This window comes from Ambystoma mexicanum, chromosome 4q, assembly GCF_040938575.1.
Source record: "Ambystoma mexicanum isolate Mex_15411 chromosome 4q, UKY_AmexF1_1, whole genome shotgun sequence".
NCBI classification, from domain to species: Eukaryota; Metazoa; Chordata; class Amphibia; order Caudata; family Ambystomatidae; genus Ambystoma; species Ambystoma mexicanum.
Window position 1 is genome coordinate 529472122 of NC_090928.1, and position 23722 is coordinate 529495843.

At 37.9% G+C, this 23722-nt stretch overlaps 5 non-coding genes across 5 annotated transcripts; all 5 read right to left on the minus strand.

The window, feature by feature from the left end:
- Window positions 1–1409: 1409 nt before the first annotated feature.
- TRNAK-CUU (transfer RNA lysine (anticodon CUU)) lies at window positions 1410–1482 on the minus strand. The gene has a single exon. It is a non-coding gene; the product is annotated as a tRNA-Lys (tRNA).
- Window positions 1483–9430: 7948 nt separating this feature from the next.
- On the minus strand, window positions 9431–9503 carry TRNAK-CUU (transfer RNA lysine (anticodon CUU)). Its single transcript has one exon. It is a non-coding gene; the product is annotated as a tRNA-Lys (tRNA).
- Window positions 9504–11428: 1925 nt separating this feature from the next.
- On the minus strand, window positions 11429–11501 carry TRNAK-CUU (transfer RNA lysine (anticodon CUU)). Its single transcript has one exon. It is a non-coding gene; the product is annotated as a tRNA-Lys (tRNA).
- Window positions 11502–14857: 3356 nt separating this feature from the next.
- On the minus strand, window positions 14858–14930 carry TRNAK-CUU (transfer RNA lysine (anticodon CUU)). The gene has a single exon. It is a non-coding gene; the product is annotated as a tRNA-Lys (tRNA).
- Window positions 14931–20146: 5216 nt separating this feature from the next.
- TRNAK-CUU (transfer RNA lysine (anticodon CUU)) lies at window positions 20147–20219 on the minus strand. The gene has a single exon. It is a non-coding gene; the product is annotated as a tRNA-Lys (tRNA).
- Between the last annotated feature and the right edge of the window lie 3503 nt (window positions 20220–23722).

A 23722-nucleotide genomic window follows, 5' to 3' on the forward strand; every position in this document is an offset into this window, starting at 1 on the left:
TGCCTATAGTTTTCTTCCCTATCCCTGCACTGCGGGTTTCCACAGCTAGGATGCTGTGCAATCATAGGCTCTGGTGGAGTTTGGAAAGAAAATACACATCAGCCAGAGGCAGAAATAGTCTAAGAAAGTATCAAACACAATTACCAGTCAATATCAGAACGCTTTGAAGAATATCAGGAAATAGCTGACTGAACCTGTGTGAAAAAATGTCTTATTTGTGTTTTCTCCACTTTATTTTATAATAAGATGATACATACTTTTTCTTTTACAGTGAATACATTAAGGTATGGTATTGCCCCATTACACATCATCCAGACATGCATTCATATATTGCATGTTAACAATGAAAATATTGCAAATATTGTAAAGAGACTTTCAATTTCTATTTTTTTGGTCAAAAAGCACTACAATTTTAGTTGTTTTCGCCCAACGTGGGGCTCGAACCCACGACCCTGAGATTAAGAGTCTCATGCTCTACCGACTGAGCTAGCCAGGCTCCTATAGGTGCCTATAGTTTTCTTCCCTATCCCTCCACTGCCGCTTTCCACAGATAGGATGCTGTGCAATCATAGGCTCTGGTGGAGTTTGGAAAGAAAATACACATCAGCCAGAGGCAGAAATAGTCTAAGAAAGTATCAAACACAATTACCAGTCAATATCAGAACGCATTGAAGAATATCAGGAAATAGCCTATTAAACCTGTGTGGAAAAAAGTCTTATTTGTGTTTTCTCCACTTTATTTTATAGTAAGATGATGCATACTTTTTCTTTTACAGTGAATACATTAAGGTATGGTATTGCCCCATTACACATCATCCAGACATGCATTCATATATTGCATGTTAACAATGAAAATATTGCAAATATTGTGAAGAGACTTTCAATTTCTATTTTTTTGGTCAAAAAGCACTAAAATTTTAGTTGTTTTCGCCCAACGCGACCCTGAGATTAAGAGTCTCATGCTCTACCGACTGAGCTAGCCGGGCTCCTTTGGATGCCTATAGTTTTCTTCCCTATCCCTGCACTGCCGCTTTCCACAGATAGGATGCTGTGTAATCATAGGCTCTGGTGGAGTTTGGAAAGAAAATACACATCAGCCAGAGGCAGAAATAGTCTAAGAAAGTATCAAACACAATTACCAGTCAAAATCAGAACGCATTGAAGAATACCAGGAAATAGCCGATTAAACCTGTGTGGAAAAAAGTCTTATTTGTGTTTTCTCCACTTTATTTTATAGTAAGATGATACATACTTTTTCTTTTACAGTGAATACATTAAGGTATGGTATTGCCCCATTACACATCTTCCAGACATGCATTCATATATTGCATGTTAACAATGAAAATATTGCAAAGAGACTTTCAATTTCTATTTTTTTGGTCAAAAAGCACTACAATTTTAGTTGTTTTCGCCCAACGTGGGGCTCGAACCCACGACCCTGAGATTAAGAGTCTCATGCTCTACCAACTGAGCTAGCCGGGCTCCTTTGGATGCCTATAGTTTTCTTCCCTATCCCTGCACTGCGGGTTTCCACAGATAGGATGCTGTGCAATCATAGGCTCTGGTGGAGTTTGGAAAGAAAATACACATCAGCCAGAGGCAGAAATAGTCTAAAAAAGTATCAAACACAATTACCAGTCAATATCAGAACGCTTTGAAGAATATCAGGAAATAGCTGACTGAACCTGTGTGAAAAAATGTCTTATTTGTGTTTTCTCCACTTTATTTTATAATAAGATGATACATACTTTTTCTTTTACAGTGAATACATTAAGGTATGGTATTGCCCCATTACACATCATCCAGACATGCATTCATATATTGCATGTTAACAATGAAAATATTGCAAATATTGTAAAGAGACTTTCAATTTCTATTTTTTTGGTCAAAAAGCACTACAATTTTAGTTGTTTTCGCCCAACGTGGGGCTCGAACCCACGACCCTGAGATTAAGAGGCTCATGCGCTACCGACTGAGCTAGCCAGGCTCCTATAGGTGCCTATAGTTTTCTTCCCTATCCCTGCACTGCCGGTTTCCACAGATAGGATGTATTTTTTTGGTCAAAAAGCACTACAATTTTAGTTGTTTTCGCCCAACATGGGGCTTGAACCCACGACCCTGAGATTAAGAGTCTCATGCTCTACCGATTGAGCTAGCCGGGCTCCTTTGGATGCCTATAGTATTCTTCCCTATCCCTGCACTGCCGTTTTCCACAGATAGGATGTATTTTTTTGGTCAAAAAGCACTACAATTTTAGTTGTTTTCACCCAACGTGGGGCTCAAACCCACGACCCTGAGATTAAGAGTCTCATGCTCTACCGACTGAGCTAGCCGGGCTCCTTTGGATGCCTATAGTTTTCTTCCCTATCCCTGCACTGCCGCTTTCCACAGATAGGATGCTGTGTAATCATAGGCTCTGGTGGAGTTTGGAAAGAAAATACACATCAGCCAGAGGCAGAAATAGTCTAAGAAAGTATCAAACACAATTACCAGTCAATATCAGAACGCATTGAAGAATATCAGGAAATAGCCGATTAAACCTGTGTGGAAAAAAGTCTTATTTGTGTTTTCTCCACTTTATTTTATAGTAAGATGATACATACTTTTTCTTTTACAGTGAATACATTAAGGTGTGGTATTGCCCCTTTACACATCATCCAGACATGCATTCATATATTGCATGTTAACAATCAAAATATTGCAAATATTGTAAAGAGACTTTCAATTTCTATTTTTTTGGTCAAAAAGCACTAAAATTTTAGTTGTTTTCGCCAACGTGGGGCTCGAACCCACGACCCTGAGATTAAGAGTCTCATGCTCTACCTACTGAGCTAGCCGGGCTCCTTTGGATGCCTGTAGTTTTCTTCCCTATCCCTGCACTGCCGCTTTCCACAGATAGGATGCTGTGTAATCATAGGCTCTGGTGGAGTTTGGAAAGAAAATACACATCAGCCAGAGGCAGAAATAGTCTAAGAAAGTATCAAACACAATTACCAGTCAATATCAGAACGCTTTGAAGAATATAAAGAAATAGCTGACTGAACCTGTGTGAAAAAAAGTCTTATTTGTGTTTTCTCCACTTTATTTTATAATAAGATGATACATACTTTTTATTTTACAGTGAATACATTAAGGTATGGTATTGCCCCATTACACATCATCCAGACATGCATTCATATATTGCATGTTGACAATGAAAATATTGCAAATATTGTAAAGAGACTTTCAATTTCTATTTTTTTGGTCAAAAAGCACTACAATTTTAGTTGTTTTTGCCCAACGTGGGGCTCGAACCCACGACCCTGAGATTAAGAGTCTCATGCTCTACCAACAGAACTAACCAGGCTCCTTTGGATGCCTTTAGTTTTCTTCCCTATCCCTGCACTGCCGCTTTCCACAGATAGGATGCTGTGTAATCATAGGCTCTGGTGGAGTTTGGAAAGAAAATACACATCAGCCAGAGGCAGAAATAGTCTAAGAAAGTATCAAACACAATTACCAGTCAATATCAGAACGCATTGAAGAATATCAGGAAATAGCCGATTAAACTGTGTGGAAAAAAGTCTTATTTGTGTTTTCTCCACTTTATTTTATAGTAAGATGATGCATACTTTTTCTTTTACAGTGAATACATTAAGGTATGGTATTGCCCCATTACACATCATCCAGACATGCATTCATATATTGCATGTTAACAATGAAAATATTGCAAATATTGTATAGAGACTTTCAATTTCTATTTTTTTGGTCAAAAAGCACTAAAATTTTAGTTGTTTTCACCCAACGCGACCCTGAGATTAAGAGTCTCATGCTCTACCGACTGAGCTAGCAGGGCTCCTTTGGATGCCTATAGTTTTCTTCCCTATCCCTGCACTGCCGCTTTCCACAGATAGGATGCTGTGTAATCATAGGCTCTGGTGGAGTTTGGAAAGAAAATACACATCAGCCAGAGGCAGAAATAGTCTAAGAAAGTATCAAACACAATTACCAGTCAATATCAGAACGCATTGAAGAATACCAGGAAATAGCCGATTAAACCTGTGTGGAAAAAAGTCTTATTTGTGTTTTCTGCACTTTATTTTATAGTAAGATGATACATACTTTTTCTTTTACAGTGAATACATTAAGGTATGGTATTGCCCCATTACAAATCATCCAGACATGCATTCATATATTGCATGTTAACAATGAAAATATTGCAAATATTGTAGAGACTTTCAATTTCTATTTTTTTGGTCAAAAAGCACTACAATTTTAGTTGTTTTCGCCCAACGTGGGGCTCGAACCCACGACCCTGAGATTAAGAGTCTCATGCTCTACCAACTGAGCTAGCCAGGCGGGCTCTTTTGGATGCCTATAGTTTTCTTCCCTATCCCTGCACTGCGGGTTTCCACAGATAGGATGCTGTGCAATCATAGGCTCTGGTGGAGTTTGGAAAGAAAATACACATCAGCCAGAGGCAGAAATAGTCTAAGAAAGTATCAAACACAATTACCAGTCAATATCAGAACGCTTTGAAGAATATCAGGAAATAGCTGACTGAACCTGTGTGAAAAAATGTCTTATTTGTGTTTTCTCCACTTTATTTTATAATAAGATGATACATACTTTTTCTTTTACAGTGAATACATTAAGGTATGGTATTGCCCCATTACACATCATCCAGACATGCATTCATATATTGCATGTTAACAATGAAAATATTGCAAATATTGTAAAGAGACTTTCAATTTCTATTTTTTTGGTCAAAAAGCACTACAATTTTAGTTGTTTTCGCCCAACGTGGGGCTCGAACCCTATCCCTGCACTGCCGTTTTCCACAGATAGGATGCGGTGTAATCATAGGCTCTGGTGGAGTTTGGAAAGAAAATACACATCAGCCAGAGGCAGAAATAGTCTAAGAAAGTATCAAACACAATTACCAGTCAATATCAGAACGCATTGAAGAATATCAGGAAATAGCCGATTAAACCTGTGTGGAAAAAAGTCTTATTTGTGTTTTCTCCACTTTATTTTATAGTAAGATGATACATACTTTATCTTTTACAGTGAATACATTAAGGTGTGGTATTGCCCCATTACACATCATCCAGACATGCATTCATATATTGCATGTTAACAATCAAAATATTGCAAATATTGTAAAGAGACTTTCAATTTCTATTTTTTTGGTCAAAAAGCACTAAAATTTTAGTTGTTTTTGCCCAACGTGGGGCTCAAACCCACGACCCTGAGATTAAGAGTCTCATGCTCTACCGACTGAGCTAGCCGGGCTCCTTTGGATGCCTATAGTTTTCTTCCCTATCCCTGCACTGCCGTTTTCCACAGATAGGATGCTGTGTAATCATAGGCTCTGGTGGAGTTTGGAAAGAAAATACACATCAGCCAGAGGCAGAAATAGTCTAAGAAAGTATCAAACACAATTACCAGTCAATATCAGAACGCATTGAAGAATATCAGGAAATAGCCGATTAAACCTGTGTGGAAAAAAGTCTTATTTGTGTTTTCTCCACTTTATTTTATAGTAAGATGATACATACTTTTTCTTTTACAGTGAATACATTAAGGTGTGGTATTGACCCATTACACATCATCCAGACATGCATTCATATATTGCATTTTAACAATCAAAATATTGCAAATATTGTAAAGAAACTTTCAATTTCTATTTTTTTGGTCAAAAAGCACTAAAATTTTAGTTGTTTTCGCCCAACATGGGGCTCGAACCCACGACGCTGAGATTAAGAGTCTCATGCTCTACCGACTGAGCTAGTCGGGCTCCTTTGGATGCCTATAGTTTTCTTCCCTATCCCTGCACTGCCGTTTTCCACAGATAGGATGCTGTGTAATCATAGGCTCTGGTGGAGTTTGGAAAGAAAATACACATCAGCCAGAGGCAGAAATAGTCTAAGAAAGTATCAAACACAATTACCAGTCAATATCAGAACGCATTGAAGAATATCAGGATATAGCCGATTAAACCTGTGTGGAAAAAAGTCTTATTTGTGTTTTCTCCACTTTATTTTATAGTAAGATGATACATACTTTTTCTTTTACAGTGAATACATTAAGGTGTGGTATTGCCCCATTACACATCATCCAGACATGCATTCATATATTGCATGTTAACAATGAAAATATTGCAAATATTGTAAAGAGACTTTCAATTTCTATTTTTTTGGTCAAAAAGCACTAAAATTTTAGTTGTTTTCACCCAACGTGGGGCTCGAACCCACGACCTGAGATTAAGAGTCTCATGCTCTACCGACTGAGCTAGCCGGGCTCCTTTGGCTGCTTTTAGTTTTCTTCCCTATCCCTGCAATGCCGTTTTCCACAGATAGGATGTATTTTTTTGGTCAAAAAGAACTAAAATTTTTGTTGTTTTCGCCCAAAGTGGGGCTCAAACCCAGGACCCTGAGATTAAGAGTCTCATGCTCTACCGACTGAGCTAGCCGGGCTTCTTTGGATGCCTATAGTTTTCTTCCCTATCCCTGCACTGCCGTTTTCCACAGATAGGATGCTGTGTAATCATAGGCTCTGGTGGAGTTTGGAAAGAAAATACACATCAGCCAGAGGCAGAAATAGTCTAAGAAAGTATCAAACACAATTACCAGTCAATATCCAGTCAATATCAGAACGCATTGAAGAATATCAGGAAATAGCCGATTAAACCTGTGTGGAAAAAAGTCTTATTTGTGTTTTCTCCACTTTATTTTATAGTAAGATGATACATACTTTATCTTTTACAGTGAATACATTAAGGTGTGGTATTGCCCCTTTACACATCATCCAGACATGCATTCATATATTGCATGTTAACAATCAAAATATTGCAAATATTGTAAAGAGACTTTCAATTTCAATTTTTTTGGTCAAAAAGCACTAAAATTTTATTGTTTTTGCCCAACGTGGGGCTCGAACCCACGACTCTGAGATTAAGAGTCTCGTGCTCTACCGACTGAGCTAGCCGGGGTCCTTTGGTTGCTGATAGTTTTCTTCCCTATCCCTGCACTGCCGTTTTCCACAGATAGGATGTATTTTTTTGGTCAAAAAGCACTAAAATTTTAGTTGTTTTCGCCCAACATGGGGCTCGAACCCACGACGCTGAGATTAAGAGTCTCATGCTCTACCGACTGAGCTAGTCGGGCTCCTTTGGATGCCTATAGTTTTCTTCCCTATCCCTGCACTGCCGTTTTCCACAGATAGGATGCTGTGTAATCATAGGCTCTGGTGGAGTTTGGAAAGAAAATACACATCAGCCAGAGGCAGAAATAGTCTAAGAAAGTATCAAACACAATTACCAGTCAATATCAGAACGCATTGAAGAATATCAGGATATAGCCGATTAAACCTGTGTGGAAAAAAGTCTTATTTGTGTTTTCTCCACTTTATTTTATAGTAAGATGATACATACTTTTTCTTTTACAGTGAATACATTAAGGTGTGGTATTGCCCCATTACACATCATCCAGACATGCATTCATATATTGCATGTTAACAATGAAAATATTGCAAATATTGTAAAGAGACTTTCAATTTCTATTTTTTTGGTCAAAAAGCACTAAAATTTTAGTTGTTTTCACCCAACGTGGGGCTCGAACCCACGACCTGAGATTAAGAGTCTCATGCTCTACCGACTGAGCTAGCCGGGCTCCTTTGGCTGCTTTTAGTTTTCTTCCCTATCCCTGCAATGCCGTTTTCCACAGATAGGATGTATTTTTTTGGTCAAAAAGAACTAAAATTTTTGTTGTTTTCGCCCAAAGTGGGGCTCAAACCCAGGACCCTGAGATTAAGAGTCTCATGCTCTACCGACTGAGCTAGCCGGGCTTCTTTGGATGCCTATAGTTTTCTTCCCTATCCCTGCACTGCCGTTTTCCACAGATAGGATGCTGTGTAATCATAGGCTCTGGTGGAGTTTGGAAAGAAAATACACATCAGCCAGAGGCAGAAATAGTCTAAGAAAGTATCAAACACAATTACCAGTCAATATCCAGTCAATATCAGAACGCATTGAAGAATATCAGGAAATAGCCGATTAAACCTGTGTGGAAAAAAGTCTTATTTGTGTTTTCTCCACTTTATTTTATAGTAAGATGATACATACTTTATCTTTTACAGTGAATACATTAAGGTGTGGTATTGCCCCTTTACACATCATCCAGACATGCATTCATATATTGCATGTTAACAATCAAAATATTGCAAATATTGTAAAGAGACTTTCAATTTCTATTTTTTTGGTCAAAAAGCACTAAAATTTTATTGTTTTTGCCCAACGTGGGGCTCGAACCCACGACTCTGAGATTAAGAGTCTCGTGCTCTACCGACTGAGCTAGCCGGGGTCCTTTGGTTGCTGATAGTTTTCTTCCCTATCCCTGCACTGCCGTTTTCCACAGATAGGATGTATTTTTTTGGTCAAAAAGCACTACAATTTTAGTTGTTTTCGCCCAACGTGGGGCTCGAACCCACGACCCTGAGATTAAGAGTCTCATGCTCTACCGACTGAGCTAGCCAGGCTCCTTTGGATGCCTATAGTTTTCTTCCCTATCCCTCCACTGCCGCTTACCACAGATAGGATGCTGTGTAATCATAGGCTCTGGTGGAGTTTGGAAAGAAAATACACATCAGCAAGAGGCAGAAATAGTCTAAGAAAGTATCAAACACAATTACCAGTAAATATCAGAACGCATTGAAGAATATCAGGAAATAGCCTATTAAACCTGTGTGGAAAAAAGTCTTATTTGTGTTTTCTCCACTTTATTTTATAGTAAGATGATGCATACTTTTTCTTTTACAGTGAATACATTAAGGTATGGTATTGCCCCATTACACATCATCCAGACATGCATTCATATATTGCATGTTAACAATGAAAATATTGCAAATATTGTATAGAGACTTACAATTTCTATTTTTTTGGTCAAAAAGCACTAAAATTTGAGTTGTTTTCGCCCAACGCGACCCTGAGATTAAGAGTCTCATGCTCTACCGACTGAGCTAGCCGGGCTCCTTTGGATGCCTATAGTTTTCTTCCCTATCCCTGAACTGCCGCTTTCCACAGATAGGATGCTGTGTAATCATAGGCTCTGGTGGAGTTTGGAAAGAAAATACACATCAGCCAGAGGCAGAAATAGTCTAAGAAAGTATCAAACACAATTACCAGTCAATATCAGAACGCATTGAAGAATACCAGGAAATAGCCGATTAAACCTGTGTGGAAAAAAGTCTTATTTGTGTTTTCTGCACTTTATTTTATAGTAAGATGATACATACTTTTTCTTTTACAGTGAATACATTAAGGTATGGTATTGCCCCATTACAAATCATCCAGACATACATTCATATATTGCATGTTAACAATGAAAATATTGCAAAGAGACTTTCAATTTCTATTTTTTTGGTCAAAAAGCACTAAAATTTTAGTTGTTTTCGCCCAACGTGGGGCTCGAACCCACGACCCTGAGATTAAGAGTCTCATGCTCTACCAACTGAGCTAGCCGGGCTCCTTTGGATGCCTATAGTTTTCTTCCCTATCCCTGCACTGCCGGTTTCCACAGATAGGATGCTGTGCAATCATAGGCTCTGGTGGAGTTTGGAAAGAAAATACACAACAGCCAGAGGCAGAAATAGTCTAAGAAAGTATCAAACACAATTACCAGTCAATATCAGAACGCTTTGAAGAATATCAGGAAATAGCTGACTGAACCTGTGTGAAAAAAAGTCTTATTTGTGTTTTCTCCACTTTATTTTATAATAAGATGATACATACTTTTTCTTTTACAGTGAATACATTAAGGTATGGTATTGCCCCATTACACATCATCCAGACATGCATTCATATATTGCATGTTAACAATGAAAATATTGCAAATATTGTAGAGACTTTCAATTTCTATTTTTTTGGTCAAAAAGCACTACAATTTTAGTTGTTTTCGCCCAACGTGGGGCTCGAACCCACGACCCTGAGATTAAGAGTCTCATGCTCTACCAACTGAGCTAGCCAGGCTGGCTCTTTTGGATGCCTATAGTTTTCTTCCCTATCCCTGCACTGCCGGTTTCCACAGATAGGATGCTGTGCAATCATAGGCTCTGGTGGAGTTTGGAAAGAAAATACACATCAGCCAGAGGCAGAAATAGTCTAAGAAAGTATCAAACACAATTACCAGTCAATATCAGAACGCTTTGAAGAATATCAGGAAATAGCTGACTGAACCTGTGTGAAAAAATGTCTTATTTGTGTTTTCTCCACTTTATTTTATAATAAGATGATACATACTTTTTCTTTTACAGTGAATACATTAAGGTATGGTATTGCCCCATTACACATCATCCAGACATGCATTCATATATTGCATGTTAACAATGAAAATATTGCAAATATTGTAAAGAGACTTTCAATTTCTATTTTTTTGGTCAAAAAGCACTACAATTTTAGTTGTTTTCGCCCAACGTGGGGCTCGAACCCACGACCCTGAGATTAAGAGTCTCATGCTCTACCGACTGAGCTAGCCAGGCTCGTTTGGATGCCTATAGTTTTCTTCCCTATCCCTCCACTGCCGCTTACCACAGATAGGATGCTGTGTAATCATAGGCTCTGGTGGAGTTTGGAAAGAAAATACACATCAGCAAGAGGCAGAAATAGTCTAAGAAAGTATCAAACACAATTACCAGTAAATATCAGAACGCATTGAAGAATATCAGGAAATAGCCTATTAAACCTGTGTGGAAAAAAGTCTTATTTGTGTTTTCTCCACTTTATTTTATAGTAAGATGATGCATACTTTTTCTTTTACAGTGAATACATTAAGGTATGGTATTGCCCCATTACACATCATCCAGACATGCATTCATATATTGCATGTTAACAATGAAAATATTGCAAATATTGTATAGAGACTTTCAATTTCTATTTTTTTGGTCAAAAAGCACTAAAATTTTAGTTGTTTTCGCCCAACGCGACCCTGAGATTAAGAGTCTCATGCTCTACCGACTGAGCTAGCCGGGCTCCTTTGGATGCCTATAGTTTTCTTCCCTATCCCTGCACTGCCGCTTTCCACAGATAGGATGCTGTGTAATCATAGGCTCTGGTGGAGTTTGGAAAGAAAATACACATCAGCCAGAGGCAGAAATAGTCTAAGAAAGTATCAAACACAATTACCAGTCAATATCAGAACGCATTGAAGAATACCAGGAAATAGCCGATTAAACCTGTGTGGAAAAAAGTCTTATTTGTGTTTTCTGCACTTTATTTTATAGTAAGATGATACATACTTTTTCTTTTACAGTGAATACATTAAGGTATGGTATTGCCCCATTACAAATCATCCAGACATACATTCATATATTGCATGTTAACAATGAAAATATTGCAAAGAGACTTTCAATTTCTATTTTTTTGGTCAAAAAGCACTAAAATTTTAGTTGTTTTCGCCCAACGTGGGGCTCGAACCCACGACCCTGAGATTAAGAGTCTCATGCTCTACCAACTGAGCTAGCCGGGCTCCTTTGGATGCCTATAGTTTTCTTCCCTATCCCTGCACTTCCGGTTTCCACAGATAGGATGCTGTGCAATCATAGGCTCTGGTGGAGTTTGGAAAGAAAATACACAACAGCCAGAGGCAGAAATAGTCTAAGAAAGTATCAAACACAATTACCAGTCAATATCAGAACGCTTTGAAGAATATCAGGAAATAGCTGACTGAACCTGTGTGAAAAAATGTCTTATTTGTGTTTTCTCCACTTTATTTTATAATAAGATGATACATACTTTTTCTTTTACAGTGAATACATTAAGGTATGGTATTGCCCCATTACACATCATCCAGACATGCATTCATATATTGCATGTTAACAATGAAAATATTGCAAATATTGTAGAGACTTTCAATTTCTATTTTTTTGGTCAAAAAGCACTACAATTTTAGTTGTTTTCGCCCAACGTGGGGCTCGAACCCACGACCCTGAGATTAAGAGTCTCATTCTCTACCAACTGAGCTAGCCAGGCTGGCTCTTTTGGATGCCTATAGTTTTCTTCCCTATCCCTGCACTGCCGGTTTCCACAGATAGGATGCTGTGCAATCATAGGCTCTGGTGGAGTTTGGAAAGAAAATACACATCAGCCAGAGGCAGAAATAGTCTAAGAAAGTATCAAACACAATTACCAGTCAATATCAGAACGCTTTGAAGAATATCAGGAAATAGCTGACTGAACCTGTGTGAAAAAATGTCTTATTTGTGTTTTCTCCACTTTATTTTATAATAAGATGATACATACTTTTTCTTTTACAGTGAATACATTAAGGTATGGTATTGCCCCATTACACATCATCCAGACATGCATTCATATATTGCATGTTAACAATGAAAATATTGCAAATATTGTAAAGAGACTTTCAATTTCTATTTTTTTGGTCAAAAAGCACTACAATTTTAGTTGTTTTCGCCCAACGTGGGGCTCGAACCCACGACCCTGAGATTAAGAGTCTCATGCTCTACCGACTGAGCTAGCCAGGCTCCTTTGGATGCCTATAGTTTTCTTCCCTATCCCTCCACTGCCGCTTACCACAGATAGGATGCTGTGTAATCATAGGCTCTGGTGGAGTTTGGAAAGAAAATACACATCAGCAAGAGGCAGAAATAGTCTAAGAAAGTATCAAACACAATTACCAGTAAATATCAGAACGCATTGAAGAATATCAGGAAATAGCCTATTAAACCTGTGTGGAAAAAAGTCTTATTTGTGTTTTCTCCACTTTATTTTATAGTAAGATGATGCATACTTTTTCTTTTACAGTGAATACATTAAGGTATGGTATTGCCCCATTACACATCATCCAGACATGCATTCATATATTGCATGTTAACAATGAAAATATTGCAAATATTGTATAGAGACTTTCAATTTCTATTTTTTTGGTCAAAAAGCACTAAAATTTTAGTTGTTTTCGCCCAACGCGACCCTGAGATTAAGAGTCTCATGCTCTACCGACTGAGCTAGCCGGGCTCCTTTGGATGCCTATAGTTTTCTTCCCTATCCCTGCACTGCCGCTTTCCACAGATAGGATGCTGTGTAATCATAGGCTCTGGTGGAGTTTGGAAAGAAAATACACATCAGCCAGAGGCAGAAATAGTCTAAGAAAGTATCAAACACAATTACCAGTCAATATCAGAACGCATTGAAGAATACCAGGAAATAGCCGATTAAACCTGTGTGGAAAAAAGTCTTATTTGTGTTTTCTGCACTTTATTTTATAGTAAGATGATACATACTTTTTCTTTTACAGTGAATACATTAAGGTATGGTATTGCCCCATTACAAATCATCCAGACATACATTCATATATTGCATGTTAACAATGAAAATATTGCAAAGAGACTTTCAATTTCTATTTTTTTGGTCAAAAAGCACTAAAATTTTAGTTGTTTTCGCCCAACGTGGGGCTCGAACCCACGACCCTAGATTAAGAGTCTCATGCTCTACCAACTGAGCTAGCCAGGCTGGCTCTTTTGGATGCCTATAGTTTTCTTCCCTATCCCTGCACTGCCCGTTTCCACAGATAGGATGCTGTGCAATCATAGGCTCTGGTGGAGTTTGGAAAGAAAATACACATCAGCCAGAGGCAGAAATAGTCTAAGAAAGTATCAAACACAATTACCAGTCAATATCAGAACGCTTTGAAGAATATCAGGAAATAGCTGACTGAACCTGTGTGAAAAAATGTCTTATTTGTGTTTTCTCCACTTTATTTTATAATAAGATGATACATACTTTTTCTTTTACAGTGAATACATTAAGGTATGGTATTGCCCCATTACACATCATCCAGACATGCATTCATATATTGCATGTTAACAATGAAAATATTGCAAATATTGTAAAGAGACTTTCAATTTCTATTTTTTTGGTCAAAAAGCACTACAATTTTAGTTGTTTTCGCCCAACGTGGGGCTCGAACCCTATCCCTGCACTGCCGTTTTCCACAGATAGGATGCGGTGTAATCATAGGCTCTGGTGGAGTTTGGAAAGAAAATACACATCAGCCAGAGGCAGAAATAGTCTAAGAAAGTATCAAACACAATTACCAGTCAATATCAGAACGCATTGAAGAATATCAGGAAATAGCCGATTAAACCTGTGTGGAAAAAAGTCTTATTTGTGTTTTCTCCACTTTATTTTATAGTAAGATGATACATACTTTTTCTTTTACAGTGAATACATTAAGGTGTGGTATTGACCCATTACACATCATCCAGACATGCATTCATATATTGCATTTTAACAATCAAAATATTGCAAATATTGTAAAGAGAATTTCAATTTCTATTTTTTTGGTCATAAAGCACTAAAATATTAGTTGTTTTCGCCCAACATGGGGCTCGAACCCACGACGCTGAGATTAAGAGTCTCATGCTCTACCGACTGAGCTAGTCGGGCTCCTTTGGATGCCTATAGTTTTCTTCCCTATCCCTGCACTGCCGTTTTCTACAGATAGGATGCTGTGTAATCATAGGCTCTGGTGGAGTTTGGAAAGAAAATACACATCAGCCAGAGGCAGAAATAGTCTAAGAAAGTATCAAACACAATTACCAGTCAATATCAGAACGCATTGAAGAATACCAGGAAATAGCCGATTAAACCTGTGTGGAAAAAAGTCTTATTTGTGTTTTCTGCACTTTATTTTATAGTAAGATGATACATACTTTTTCTTTTACAGTGAATACATTAAGGTATGGTATTGCCCCATTACAAATCATCCAGACATACATTCATATATTGCATGTTAACAATGAAAATATTGCAAAGAGACTTTCAATTTCTATTTTTTTGGTCAAAAAGCACTAAAATTTTAGTTGTTTTCGCCCAACGTGGGGCTCGAACCCACGACCCTGAGATTAAGAGTCTCATGCTCTACCAACTGAGCTAGCCGGGCTCCTTTGGATGCCTATAGTTTTCTTCCCTATCCCTGCACTTCCGGTTTCCACAGATAGGATGCTGTGCAATCATAGGCTCTGGTGGAGTTTGGAAAGAAAATACACAACAGCCAGAGGCAGAAATAGTCTAAGAAAGTATCAAACACAATTACCAGTCAATATCAGAACGCTTTGAAGAATATCAGGAAATAGCTGACTGAACCTGTGTGAAAAAAAGTCTTATTTGTGTTTTCTCCACTTTATTTTATAATAAGATGATACATACTTTTTCTTTTACAGTGAATACATTAAGGTATGGTATTGCCCCATTACACATCATCCAGACATGCATTCATATATTGCATGTTAACAATGAAAATATTGCAAATATTGTAGAGACTTTCAATTTCTATTTTTTTGGTCAAAAAGCACTACAATTTTAGTTGTTTTCGCCCAACGTGGGGCTCGAACCCACGACCCTGAGATTAAGAGTCTCATGCTCTACCAACTGAGCTAGCCAGGCTGGCTCTTTTGGATGCCTATAGTTTTCTTCCCTATCCCTGCACTGCCGGTTTCCACAGATAGGATGCTGTGCAATCATAGGCTCTGGTGGAGTTTGGAAAGAAAATACACATCAGCCAGAGGCAGAAATAGTCTAAGAAAGTATCAAACACAATTACCAGTCAATATCAGAACGCTTTGAAGAATATCAGGAAATAGCTGACTGAACCTGTGTGAAAAAATGTCTTATTTGTGTTTTCTCCACTTTATTTTATAATAAGATGATACATACTTTTTCTTTTACAGTGAATACATTAAGGTATGGTATTGCCCCATTACACATCATCCAGACATGCATTCATATATTGCATGTTAACAATGAAAATATTGCAAATATTGTAAAGAGACTTTCAATTTCTATTTTTTTGGTCAAAAAGCACTACAATTTTAGTTGTTTTCGCCCAACGTGGGGCTCGAACCCACGACCCTGAGATTAAGAGTCTCATGCTCTACCGACTGAGCTAGCCAGGCTCCTTTGGATGCCTATAGTTTTCTTCCCTATCCCTCCACTGCCGCTTACCACAGATAGGATGCTGTGTAATCATAGGCTCTGGTGGAGTTTGGAAAGAAAATACACATCAGCAAGAGGCAGAAATAGTCTAAGAAAGTATCAAACACAATTACCAGTAAATATCAGAACGCATTGAAGAATATCAGGAAATAGCCTATTAAACCTGTGTGGAAAAAAGTCTTATTTGTGTTTTCTCCACTTTATTTTATAGTAAGATGATGCATACTTTTTCTTTTACAGTGAATACATTAAGGTATGGTATTGCCCCATTACACATCATCCAGACATGCATTCATATATTGCATGTTAACAATGAAAATATTGCAAATATTGTATAGAGACTTTCAATTTCTATTTTTTTGGTCAAAAAGCACTAAAATTTTAGTTGTTTTCGCCCAACGCGACCCTGAGATTAAGAGTCTCATGCTCTACCGACTGAGCTAGCCGGGCTCCTTTGGATGCCTATAGTTTTCTTCCCTATCCCTGCACTGCCGCTTTCCACAGATAGGATGCTGTGTAATCATAGGCTCTGGTGGAGTTTGGAAAGAAAATACACATCAGCCAGAGGCAGAAATAGTCTAAGAAAGTATCAAACACAATTACCAGTCAATATCAGAACGCATTGAAGAATACCAGGAAATAGCCGATTAAACCTGTGTGGAAAAAAGTCTTATTTGTGTTTTCTGCACTTTATTTTATAGTAAGATGATACATACTTTTTCTTTTACAGTGAATACATTAAGGTATGGTATTGCCCCATTACAAATCATCCAGACATACATTCATATATTGCATGTTAACAATGAAAATATTGCAAAGAGACTTTCAATTTCTATTTTTTTGGTCAAAAAGCACTAAAATTTTAGTTGTTTTCGCCCAACGTGGGGCTCGAACCCACGACCCTGAGATTAAGAGTCTCATGCTCTACCAACTGAGCTAGCCAGGCTGGCTCTTTTGGATGCCTATAGTTTTCTTCCCTATCCCTGCACTGCCCGTTTCCACAGATAGGATGCTGTGCAATCATAGGCTCTGGTGGAGTTTGGAAAGAAAATACACATCAGCCAGAGGCAGAAATAGTCTAAGAAAGTATCAAACACAATTACCAGTCAATATCAGAACGCTTTGAAGAATATCAGGAAATAGCTGACTGAACCTGTGTGAAAAAATGTCTTATTTGTGTTTTCTCCACTTTATTTTATAATAAGATGATACATACTTTTTCTTTTACAGTGAATACATTAAGGTATGGTATTGCCCCATTACACATCATCCAGACATGCATTCATATATTGCATGTTAACAATGAAAATATTGCAAATATTGTAAAGAGACTTTCAATTTCTATTTTTTTGGTCAAAAAGCACTACAATTTTAGTTGTTTTCGCCCAACGTGGGGCTCGAACCCTATCCCTGCACTGCCGTTTTCCACAGATAGGATGCGGTGTAATCATAGGCTCTGGTGGAGTTTGGAAAGAAAATACACATCAGCCAGAGGCAGAAATAGTCTAAGAAAGTATCAAACACAATTACCAGTCAATATCAGAACGCATTGAAGAATATCAGGAAATAGCCGATTAAACCTGTGTGGAAAAAAGTCTTATTTGTGTTTTCTCCACTTTATTTTATAGTAAGATGATACATACTTTTTCTTTTACAGTGAATACATTAAGGTGTGGTATTGACCCATTACACATCATCCAGACATGCATTCATATATTGCATTTTAACAATCAAAATATTGCAAATATTGTAAAGAGAATTTCAATTTCTATTTTTTTGGTCATAAAGCACTAAAATATTAGTTGTTTTCGCCCAACATGGGGCTCGAACCCACGACGCTGAGATTAAGAGTCTCATGCTCTACCGACTGAGCTAGTCGGGCTCCTTTGGATGCCTATAGTTTTCTTCCCTATCCCTGCACTGCCGTTTTCTACAGATAGGATGCTGTGTAATCATAGGCTCTGGTGGAGTTTGGAAAGAAAATACACATCAGCCAGAGGCAGAAATAGTCTAAGAAAGTATCAAACACAATTACCAGTCAATATCAGAACGCATTGAAGAATATCAGGATATAGCCGATTAAACCTGTGTGGAAAAAAGTCTTATTTGTGTTTTCTCCACTTTATTTTATAGTAAGATGATAAATACTTTTTCTTTTACAGTGAATACATTAAGGTGTGGTATTGCCCCATTACACATCATCCAGACATGCATTCATATATTGCATGTTAACAATGAAAATATTGCAAATATTGTAAAGAGACTTTCAATTTCTATTTTTTTGGTCAAAAAGCACTAAAATTTTAGTTGTTTTCACCCAACGTGGGGCTCGAACCCACGACCTGAGATTAAGAGTCTCATGCTCTACCGACTGAGCTAGCCGAGCTCCTTTGGCTGCTTATAGTTTTCTTCCCTATCCCTGCAATGCCGTTTTCCACAGATAGGATGTATTTTTTTGGTCAAAAAGCACTAAAATTTTAGTTGTTTTCGCCCAACGTGGGGCTCAAACCCAGGACCCTGAGATTAAGAGTCTCATGCTCTACCGACTGAGCTAGCCGGGCTTCTTTGGATGCCTATAGTTTTCTTCCCTATCCCTGCACTGCCGTTTTCCACAGATAGGATGCTGTGTAATCATAGGCTCTGGTGGAGTTTGGAAAGAAAATACACATCAGCCAGAGGCAGAAATAGTCTAAGAAAGTATCAAACACAATTACCAGTCAATATCCAGTCAATATCAGAACGCATTGAAGAATATCAGGAAATAGCCGATTAAACCTGTGTGGAAAAAAGTCTTATTTGTGTTTTCTCCACTTTATTTTATAGTAAGATGATACATACTTTATCTTTTACAGTGAATACATTAAGGTGTGGTATTGCCCCTTTACACTTCATCCAGACATGCATTCATATATTGCATGTTAACAATCAAAATATTGCAAATATTGTAAAGAGACTTTCAATTTCTATTTTTTTGGTCAAAAAGCACTAAAATTTTATTGTTTTTGCCCAACGTGGGGCTCGAACCCACGACCCTGAGATTAAGAGTCTCATGCTCTACCGACTGAGCTAGCCGGGGTCCTTTGGTTGCTGATAGTTTTCTTCCCTATCCCTGCACTGCCGTTTTCCACAGATAGGATGTATTTTTTTGGTCAAAAAGCACTACAATTTTAGTTGTTTTCGCCCAACGTGGGGCTCGAACCCACGACCCTGAGATTAAGAGTCTCATGCTCTACCGACTGAGCTAGCCAGGCTCCTTTGGATGCCTATAGTTTTCTTCCCTATCCCTCCACTGCCGCTTTCCACAGATAGGATGCTGTGTAATCATAGGCTCTGGTGGAGTTTGGAAAGAAAATACACATCAGCAAGAGGCAGAAATAGTCTAAGAAAGTATCAAACACAATTACCAGTAAATATCAGAACGCATTGAAGAATATCAGGAAATAGCCTATTAAACCTGTGTGGAAAAAAGTCTTATTTGTGTTTTCTCCACTTTATTTTATAGTAAGATGATGCATACTTTTTCTTTTACAGTGAATACATTAAGGTATGGTATTGCCCCATTACACATCATCCAGACATGCATTCATATATTGCATGTTAACAATGAAAATATTGCAAATATTGTATAGAGACTTTCAATTTCTATTTTTTTGGTCAAAAAGCACTAAAATTTTAGTTGTTTTCACCCAACGCGACCCTGAGATTAAGAGTCTCATGCTCTACCGACTGAGCTAGCAGGGCTCCTTTGGATGCCTATAGTTTTCTTCCCTATCCCTGCACTGCCGCTTTCCACAGATAGGATGCTGTGTAATCATAGGCTCTGGTGGAGTTTGGAAAGAAAATACACATCAGCCAGAGGCAGAAATAGTCTAAGAAAGTATCAAACACAATTACCAGTCAATATCAGAACGCATTGAAGAATACCAGGAAATAGCCGATTAAACCTGTGTGGAAAAAAGTCTTATTTGTGTTTTCTGCACTTTATTTTATAGTAAGATGATACATACTTTTTCTTTTACAGTGAATACATTAAGGTATGGTATTGCCCCATTACAAATCATCCAGACATACATTCATATATTGCATGTTAACAATGAAAATATTGCAAAGAGACTTTCAATTTCTATTTTTTTGGTCAAAAAGCACTACAATTTTAGTTGTTTTCGCCCAACGTGGGGCTCGAACCCACGACCCTGAGATTAAGAGTCTCATGCTCTACCAACTGAGCTAGCCGGGCTCCTTTGGATGCCTATAGTTTTCTTCCCTATCCCTGCACTGCCGGTTTCCACAGATAGGATGCTGTGCAATCATAGGCTCTGGTGGAGTTTGGAAAGAAAATACACAACAGCCAGAGGCAGAAATAGTCTAAGAAAGTATCAAACACAATTACCAGTCAATATCAGAATGCTTTGAAGAATATCAGGAAATAGCTGACTGAACCTGTGTGAAAAAAAGTCTTATTTGTGTTTTCTCCACTTTATTTTATAATAAGATGATACATACTTTTTCTTTTACAGTGAATACATTAAGGTATGGTATTGCCCCATTACACATCATCCAGACATGCATTCATATATTGCATGTTAACAATGAAAATATTGCAAATATTGTAGAGACTTTCAATTTCTATTTTTTTGGTCAAAAAGCACTACAATTTTAGTTGTTTTCGCCCAACGTGGGGCTCGAACCCACGACCCTGAGATTAAGAGTCTCATGCTCTACCAACTGAGCTAGCCAGGCGGGCTCTTTTGGATGCCTATAGTTTTCTTCCCTATCCCTGCACTGCGGGTTTCCACAGATAGGATGCTGTGCAATCATAGGCTCTGGTGGAGTTTGGAAAGAAAATACACATCAGCCAGAGGCAGAAATAGTCTAAGAAAGTATCAAACACAATTACCAGTCAATATCAGAACGCTTTGAAGAATATCAGGAAATAGCTGACTGAACCTGTGTGAAAAAATGTCTTATTTGTGTTTTCTCCACTTTATTTTATAATAAGATGATACATACTTTTTCTTTTACAGTGAATACATTAAGGTATGGTATTGCCCCATTACACATCATCCAGACATGCATTCATATATTGCATGTTAACAATGAAAATATTGCAAATATTGTAAAGAGACTTTCAATTTCTATTTTTTTGGTCAAAAAGCACTACAATTTTAGTTGTTTTCGCCCAACGTGGGGCTCGAACCCTATCCCTGCACTGCCGTTTTCCACAGATAGGATGCGGTGTAATCATAGGCTCTGGTGGAGTTTGGAAAGAAAATACACATCAGCCAGAGGCAGAAATAGTCTAAGAAAGTATCAAACACAATTACCAGTCAATATCAGAACGCATTGAAGAATATCAGGAAATAGCCGATTAAACCTGTGTGGAAAAAAGTCTTATTTGTGTTTTCTCCACTTTATTTTATAGTAAGATGATACATACTTTATCTTTTACAGTGAATACATTAAGGTGTGGTATTGCCCCATTACACATCATCCAGACATGCATTCATATATTGCATGTTAACAATCAAAATATTGCAAATATTGTAAAGAGACTTTCAATTTCTATTTTTTTGGTCAAAAAGCACTAAAATTTTAGTTGTTTTTGCCCAACGTGGGGCTCAAACCCACGACCCTGAGATTAAGAGTCTCATGCTCTACCGACTGAGCTAGCCGGGCTCCTTTGGATGCCTATAGTTTTCTTCCCTATCCCTGCACTGCCGTTTTCCACAGATAGGATGCTGTGTAATCATAGGCTCTGGTGGAGTTTGGAAAGAAAATACACATCAGCCAGAGGCAGAAATAGTCTAAGAAAGTATCAAACACAATTACCAGTCAATATCAGAACGCATTGAAGAATATCAGGAAATAGCCGATTAAACCTGTGTGGAAAAAAGTCTTATTTGTGTTTTCTCCACTTTATTTTATAGTAAGATGATACATACTTTTTCTTTTACAGTGAATACATTAAGGTGTGGTATTGACCCATTACACATCATCCAGACATGCATTCATATATTGCATTTTAACAATCAAAATATTGCAAATATTGTAAAGAGACTTTCAATTTCTATTTTTTTGGTCAAAAAGCACTAAAATTTTAGTTGTTTTCGCCCAACATGGGGCTCGAAACCACGACGCTGAGATTAAGAGTCTCATGCTCTACCGACTGAGCTAGTCGGGCTCCTTTGGATGCCTATAGTTTTCTTCCCTATCCCTGCACTGCCGTTTTCCACAGATAGGATGCTGTGTAATCATAGGCTCTGGTGGAGTTTGGAAAGAAAATACACATCAGCCAGAGGCAGAAATAGTCTAAGAAAGTATCAAACACAATTACCAGTCAATATCAGAACGCATTGAAGAATATCAGGATATAGCCGATTAAACCTGTGTGGAAAAAAGTCTTATTTGTGTTTTCTCCACTTTATTTTATAGTAAGATGATACATACTTTTTCTTTTACAGTGAATACATTAAGGTGTGGTATTGCCCCATTACACATCATCCAGACATGCATTCATATATTGCATGTTAACAATGAAAATATTGCAAATATTGTAAAGAGACTTTCAATTTCTATTTTTTTGGTCAAAAAGCACTAAAATTTTAGTTGTTTTCACCCAACGTGGGGCTCGAACCCACGCCCTGAGATTAAGAGTCTCATGCTCTACCGACTGAGCTAGCCGGGCTCCTTTGGCTGCTTATAGTTTTCTTCCCTATCCCTGCAATGCCGTTTTCCACAGATAGGATGTATTTTTTTGGTCAAAAAGAACTAAAATTTTAGTTGTTTTCGCCCAACGTGGGGCTCAAACCCAGGACCCTGAGATTAAGAGTCTCATGCTCTACCGACTGAGCTAGCCGGGCTTCTTTGGATGCCTATAGTTTTCTTCCCTATCCCTGCACTGCCGTTTTCCACAGATAGGATGCTGTGTAATCATAGGCTCTGGTGGAGTTTGGAAAGAAAATACACATCAGCCAGAGGCAGAAATAGTCTAAGAAAGTATCAAACACAATTACCAGTCAATATCCAGTCAATATCAGAACGCATTGAAGAATATCAGGAAATAGCCGATTAAACCTGTGTGGAAAAAAGTCTTATTTGTGTTTTCTCCACTTTATTTTATAGTAAGATGATACATACTTTATCTTTTACAGTGAATACATTAAGGTGTGGTATTGCCCCTTTACACATCATCCAGACATGCATTCATATATTGCATGTTAACAATCAAAATATTGCAAATATTGTAAAGAGACTTTCAATTTCTATTTTTTTGGTCAAAAAGCACTAAAATTTTATTGTTTTTGCCCAACGTGGGGCTCGAACCCACGACTCTGACATTAAGAGTCTCGTGCTCTACCGACTGAGCTAGCCGGGGTCCTTTGGTTGCTGATAGTTTTCTTCCCTATCCCTGCACTGCCGTTTTCCACAGATAGGATGTATTTTTTTGGTCAAAAAGCACTACAATTTTAGTTGTTTTCGCCCAACGTGGGGCTCGAACCCACGACCCTGAGATTAAGAGTCTCATGCTCTACCGACTGAGCTAGCCAGGCTCCTTTGGATGCCTATAGTTTTCTTCCCTATCCCTCCACTGCCGCTTACCACAGATAGGATGCTGTGTAATCATAGGCTCTGGTGGAGTTTGGAAAGAAAATACACATCAGCAAGAGGCAGAAATAGTCTAAGAAAGTATCAAACACAATTACCAGTAAATATCAGAACGCATTGAAGAATATCAGGAAA